The 7,214-nt window shown below is 50.2% G+C and overlaps 1 protein-coding gene across 1 annotated transcript in view; it reads left to right on the top strand.

The window, feature by feature from the left end:
* Positions 1-7,214, top strand: part of asmt (acetylserotonin O-methyltransferase) — an 18,968-nt gene that overhangs the window by 7,392 nt on the left and 4,362 nt on the right. The window lies entirely within an intron of this gene.

Consider the following 7,214-nt stretch of genomic DNA (forward strand, 5'->3'; position numbering starts at 1 on the left):
ACAGTCTTTTTACTCTCAGAGCACAGCAGATATTCTCCTTCATTCTTTCCAAAGTGAAACAGATTTGTGATATTTGCTCCTGTAGAGACTCAAGTATAATTGCTACATTTCTGTTGGAGAACTAAACTACTCATAATCCTAAAGAGAATTTCATCAGAAGAGCTCAGAGGGGCCATTTAATCCCATAAATCATTGCAAATTATATAACTGAGTCTCAAATGACTGACAATATAGTACTGGCTTGACATAAATTAAGATTTTTTATGTTTCTGAAAGAAGACTCTTCTACTCAGCAGTGCTGCATTTATTAAAATAAAAATATATAAAAATACAGTAAAAATTGTGAAATATTTTTATAATCTAAAACAGCTGTTCTCTATGTGAGTATCTGTTAAACAGTAATATATTTCTGTGATGCGCAGCTGTATTTTCAGCATCATTACTCCAGTCTTCAGTGTCACATGATCTTCAGAAATCATTCTAATATGCTGATTTGCTGCTCAAGAAACATTTCTGATTATTATCAATGTTGAGAACAGTCGTGCTGCACAATATTTTTGTGGAAACCGTGATTCACCGTGATTTCAGGATCCACAGATGAACAGAAAGTTCAAAAGATCAGCATTTATTTGAAATAGAAATATTTTGTAACATTATAAATGTCTTTACTGTCACTTGATCAATTTAATGCAGTTTTGATGAATAAAAGCAATAGTTTCTTTAGAGAAAATATATATATAAAAAGTCTAATTAAAAAAGTTATAAAATAATAAAAAGTCTTATAATTGTTTACTTTAACTCAATAATTCAGTTACTTAATTTGCAAAGCATCATGGGATGAGTAGTTCATTGGCTCATTAATAATGTGAAGGACACAGTCATGCATGTTTATTTTCTTTTTATTGCATTAAATCATTAGTCACATTGTGATTCATCTGTAGCTGTTAGTTTAGCTCAGATCAGAACTGAATATGCTGAAGAAATTCTGTGAAAGAAATGAACAGCAGAAATGCGTCTAGAGCAAAGGCTGCTGGGAAAGTGTCTGTTCACTGTTATACACACCTGTTCAGCTGCTGAGAAGGTGTGAGAGGCTAAAGCACAGTGTGTGTGTGTGTGTGTGTGTGTGTGTGTGTGTGTGTGTGTTGTCTGAAGGGCTGCTGCTTCTTGACTTGAAAAGACGAGCAAATGTCAACTAAACACTCGTCACAAACTCGGGCCTGTGAGCGTCTCGTCCAGCTAAACAACAGCACAAACCGCCAGAAGCTCATTATATAATTCATCCGCTCACAACAATAGGAGGCTGTCTTTCACCTCAAATTCACCCTCTTAAAGGGACAGTTCACTCGAACGTGTGCTGTCACTGACTGAAATAATGACAGAATTTAGATTTTCTGCTGAATTATTCTGTTTAATCACACATTCAGCCAGTTAAATATGAAACAAGCCAACAGAAGTGATCATATATGATACATGATGATGCTGCATCGCTTGGTTTATGAATGAACAGATTGTATCATCTGTGGATAAAAGTTCATGAAGGATTTGTGTGTATGTGTGTGTACCTACTTAACCATATAGAAATGAGTTAAACCTGACAAAATCTCCTTTTTACCATTCGCAAAAATGGTACGAAAAATAAATAAATAAATTCATTCATTAATTTAAACATCTAAATATTTTAGGAAGTTTATTTCTGCCACAGGAAATAAAATAAAGAACGTCTCTGTTACGTACGTAACCGTGGTTCCCTGATGGAGGGAATGGAGACGTTATGTCCTGATGACATAGGGGGTTCACTTGGGAGCCCCAATCCTCTCTGACTTTAAGAGAAAACCCAAATTAAATTTGGCTAGTGGATTTTGCATACCTGAGCCACTCCCCGTGCATACGGGTATAAATAGGAGACAGGTGCATCCACTCATCAGATTTTTGCTTCGGAGCCGAATTAATGAACACAGTTCGAGATTCACCAGGCAAATTCTCTCTGCTGCTGGAAAAAGAGGCTGTTCTGGGTGGCGTTACTGCACAATCAGCGCTGTTAATTCAGCGATTCCCCTGGGTGCTTCATCTAAACGAGCAGTTTCTGATCACGGACGGCTCATGTCTTTTTAAAGATGCCGTTCCGTCCCTGTCCTCTTGGTTGCAGTCGTTTCCTATCCTCTGTCAACAGCCACGATCATTGTCTTCAGTGTCTGGGCATCCAGCTCGCTGAAGCTGCATTCGTGGATGGTTTATGCATTCACTGTGAGCGTGTAACCATGGCAGCGCTGCCTCTCTCTCCTCACGGGGATGGGCTCCCTCTGTCACTACCCACGCTGGCTTCTCTGCCACAAGCAGAGAACCATCGGCTAGTGATCTTGGCGATCTGAGGGCTACAGTGAGAGCCTCTCCACCGGGCCAGTCCCCGCGGACCTCTCACTTCTCCCGCAGCAGCTGCTCGGTGCGGCTCCCCGGTGATTCTGCTTTGCCGTCTCACGGCGTGGCCAGCGTTTCATTCAGCACGCCGATAGAGAATCAGATGTCAATAGCAGCATCGGGGGGTGGGTTATTTTGATTTGGCAGGGCTGCTCCCCTCGGGTGTTGTCGCCAACGCCGAATCGGACCCAGAGTTGACGGCCATGCTTTCCCAGGCCGCCGTGAGGCGTGCACACCTCCCAGTCCCGAGCCCTCGCAGCGGGATGATTGGTATGGGCATGGGCCGTGGCTCGCGACCACGCCCTGCCCTGGTTCCTTTCTTCCCGGAGGTGGATGGCCCCTTTTCGGCCAGAAGCCGCTTGTCTGCCTCCTCCAACCTCACTACCCTTGATGACGGGGCAGCTAGGGGGTACATTGACATTCCCCAGGTGGAGAATGCGGTTGCGGTGCACCTGTGCCTACAAAATGCCTCCACTTGGAGGAATCGTCCTCGTCTCCCATCCAAAGCCTGTAAGCTGACGGCGGCTCACCACCAAAGCTGCAGTCCTGCGGGCCAAGCCGCCTTTGCCCTGCATGCCATGGCTATCCTGCAAGTACACCAAGCCAAGGCACTAAAACAAATGCACAAGGGTACTGTAGTACCGACCCGAGGTTAATGCAGGAACTGTGCACGGTGACTGACTTCGCCCCCGGGCGACGAAAGTCACGACGTGGTCCCTCGGGGAGGCAATGTCCACGTTAGTGGTCCAAGAGCGCCATCTATGGCTCAGCCTTACTGAGATGAGTGACGTCGACAGTGCGCTTTCCTGACGCTCCCGTCTCCCAGGCTGGGCTATTCGGCGACACTGTCGAGGACTCCGCCAGCAGTTCGGCAGTACAAAGGCAGACTGAGGCTATCCAGCACATCCTGCCCCGGCGTAATCCTCCACCTGCCACCGCGGGCCACGCCTCAGCCTGCCCGTCGCCGAGGGCGCCCTCCTGTGGTTGCTCCACCCCGTGCTGAGACCATGTCGAGGCTGGCACGTCGAGCCTCGCGCAGGAGTGCGGCGCCCTCCCCATGTTCCAGCCGGCCCCTAAGTCCCCCAGGAAGACGATGAGGAGGCCCTGACACAGACAGCCCGGAGATGCGAGGAACTGCTTCTCTTCTGGAGATGGCGAGAACAGCGCCACTCCTTCCCCTGGAGGAGGGCCGGCTGGAGAATCTTTGCTTTGTTCTGTTCCGCTGTTGGCCCAAGGGCCAGCGGTAACCACATTCTTAAAGAAAGAGCAGTTTCCTTTTCCTCCGGGCCATCAGACTCGTGGGTGGAAAGTGAGCGACGCACGGCGCCTTTCTGGCAGACATCTGTAGAGCTGCGGGCTGAGCGACACCGAACACCTTCGCGAGAGCTTACAGTCTCTGCATTGAGCTAGTTTCTTCCCGTGTGTTGGGTAACAGGTAAGATGTGGGAAGAGCTGGCCGGTGTTAGCTTGCTGCGCCATTCCCCCTCACCTGGGAATGCGAGCGCCTTTTTCCTCCTCCAGTACAGTTCCCCAGATGGCGAACCCTGGTGGAGTATCCTCCAGCACCCCCGGCAATCAGACTGGGCAGAGCAGTCTGACGCCAGGCCCAGTATTGGTGTTAGCTTACCTGGGTCTCCGGTCAGCCCCTGTACTGGGCTAGGTGTCCATATGGCTTGATTCCCTTCAGGCGATCCCATATGTGTATTTTCCAATGTAAGTTTTCCCTCTCGGTGAACCTGTGTCTTCCCTTTGACAGACCATTCTGTCAGTCTCTGCTGGCAGTCATTCTATCCCTACTCTTAGGTAGGACCTTCCTCAGAGACCCATTCCATATGTAGTACTGCCCCAGGCCTGGGTCAGTCCATATCAGTGTCTCCACATGTCACCTCCTAACCCTAACCCAAAACCTAACCCTAACATACTGCAATTTTCAAGGTCAAATCTAACACCCCAGTTGAAAATATGAATTATTCTCTTCTATCCTTCTGAAATAACCGGATTTGAAATCGGGAGAATCGTGACGTCATGATTTCTCCTCGACACTACCTTAACGTGTTATCATCACATAAAAATCAAGAAGGCGTGACCAACTCATGTCTGTCCATCAACCAAGGGTCTGCTGTAGGATCAAGTAAGACCGTCAAACTCGACGCATGTAAAGAAACTTTTCAGAACCTTCCTACAGATCTGATCACTGGAAATTTTTAATGACGTGCCTGAGCGAATGAAAGACAAAGTTTTTGTTTGTTCTTCACAACGGGAGAACTTGTCCCTGGCAACCAGCGATGGTTCCAGGTTGTAGCATGGAGACATCCGTCTCCGCTCCCTCCATCAGGTAACAAGGGTTACGTACGTAACCGTTCTCTACGAGTTATGTTGTGACGACATAGGGGGTCCATGGAAAGCGCCACAACCTGAACCCCGTCACAACCCTGTAGCGCTGCAAATGTTGACAAGCAAATGCTACGCAAAGGTCATAACATTAATGGGAAAGTCGTGGCCTAATGGTTAGAGAATCGGACTCGTAACCCAAAGGTTGCGGGTTCGAGTCTCCTACCGGCCGGGATTGTGGGTGGGGGGAGTGATTGTACAGCGCTCTCTCCCACCTTCAATACCACGACTGAGGTACCATTGAGCACGGCACCAAACCCCCAACTGCTCCCCGGGCGCCGCAGCAAAAAAATGGCTGCCCACTGCTCCAGGTGTGTGTTCACGGTGTGTGTGTGTTCACTGCTGTGTGTGTGCACTTTGGATGGGATAAATGCAGAGCACTAATTTCGAGTATGGGTCACCATACTTGGCCACACGTCACTTTAAAAAAAAAAAAAACCTTCCCACCGCCCCAGCGCAAATTTACTGACCTTGGTGCCCGAAGGGACCAAAAGGTGAGTACATGGCTGCTGGAGATAGCCAAGCCGCTGTTCCTATGACAGAACATTTTTTCTTAAGAGAAGGGATTTGAACCTTGATGAAAGGTGCTTCACGCCTTTCCTGTTTATTGTTTACAGCTTGGCAGTAACCCAGGGGAAGCGAGCCTTCCGGAGAAGGGCGCTACGGAGACCACATCCTACCCGTAGGGAGGTATCATGTGGAGACACTGATATGGACTGACCCAGGCCTGGGACAGTACAGTACTACATAGGGAATTGGATTTCTGAGGCAATGGTATGTCAAATGTCAAAGGGGGGTTTACAGAGAGGGAAACCTTACAGTGGAAGAATGCACATATGGGATCGCCCAAAGGGCAAAGGGACATATGGACACCTAGCCCAGTAAAGGGGCTGACCGGAACCCCGGGCAAGCTAACACCGATACTGGGCCTGGCGTCAGAATGCTCCACCCAGTCTGATTTCCGGGGGTGCTGGAGGATACTCAACCAGGGTTCGCCGACTTGGGAACTTACTGGGGGAGGAAAAGGCTCGCATCCCCGGATGAGGGAGAATTGCGCAGCAAGCGTGACACCAGCCGGCTCTTCCCGCCACTTATCTGTTACCCAACACATGGGACGAAACCAGCTCAACGCGGAGACTGTAAAATCTTGCGAAGGTATTCGGTGTCGCCCAGCCCGCAGCTCTACAGATGTCTGCCAGAGAGGCGCCGTGTGCCAGCACTTAGGAGGAGGCGACACTCCATGTGGAGTGAGCCCTCACCCCCAGGGGGCACAGCTCGCCTTGGGATTGTTACGCCAAGGTGATGGCATCCACTGTCCAGTGGGCCAGCCTCTGCTTGGAAACAGCCTTCCCTTTCTGCTGACCTCTGTAACAGACAAAGAGGTCCCTGTGATCGCACAACTGCTCTCGTGACTGGGCCATGATGAGCCAGTTGTCGTGGTAGTTGAGGATCCTGATGCCCACTTCCCATAACGGGGCAAGGGTGCCCTCCTTTGTAAAGACATGGGGGGACAGGGATAGCCCAAAGTGGGAGGACCCTGTACTGCCAAGCCCGACCCTCGAATGCAAACCATAGAAACGGCCTGTGTTGAGGAAGAATCGAGACATGAAAGTAAGCATCCTTCAGGTCGACCGCTGCAAACCAATCCTGGGGCTGGATGCATCTGATGATGCGCTTCTTGCTTCAACATCTTGAATGGAAGCTTGTGAAGGGCCCACAGATCCAGGTTTGGCTGGATGGCACAGAAGGCATCGCGTCCTGGCTCATCACAGCAGGACTCCCTATGTCCTCGGAGGGGACTGGCCAGAGATGCGTGGAGAATCTCTTGGGCGCTGGCGATAGGGGACGTCGTGGGCGAGAGTGAGGAGGCAGCACGTTGCTCACTGTCAGCCCACATGCCTGATAGCACGGAGGGAAAGGAAACTGCTCTTTTTTCAAGAATGTGGGTACCGCTGGCTGTTGGACCAGTGGCGGAACAGAAAAAACACAAAACACAGGATTCTCCACCCGGCCCTCCTCCGGGGAAAGGAGTGGCACTGTCCTCACCATCTCCTGAGAAAGAGCAGCTTTCCACATCTCCGGGTTGCCCGTGTCAGGGCCGCTTTGTCGTCTTTCTAGAGGACTTAGGGGCCGGCTGGGACACGGGGTGCACCGCGGTCCTGCGAGAGGCTCGACGCGCCAGCCTTGACGCTGTCTCAGCACGGGGCGGAGGCGCTCTGGAGGACACTGGGGGGCACCCATGGCGACGAGCAGACTGAGGCGGGGCCCACGACGGTATGGTGGCAGATGAAGGATCACATCGGGGCAGGATGTGCTGAATCACCTCAGTCTGTTTCTGTACTGCCAAGAACTGCTGGGCAAAGTCCTCGACAGTGTCACCGAACAGGCCAACCTGCGAGATGGGAGGG

This window comes from Sinocyclocheilus anshuiensis, unplaced genomic scaffold (genome assembly GCF_001515605.1).
Source record: "Sinocyclocheilus anshuiensis isolate Anshui unplaced genomic scaffold, SAMN03320099.WGS_v1.1 scaffold1123, whole genome shotgun sequence".
In the NCBI taxonomy this organism is placed as follows: domain Eukaryota; kingdom Metazoa; phylum Chordata; class Actinopteri; order Cypriniformes; family Cyprinidae; genus Sinocyclocheilus; species Sinocyclocheilus anshuiensis.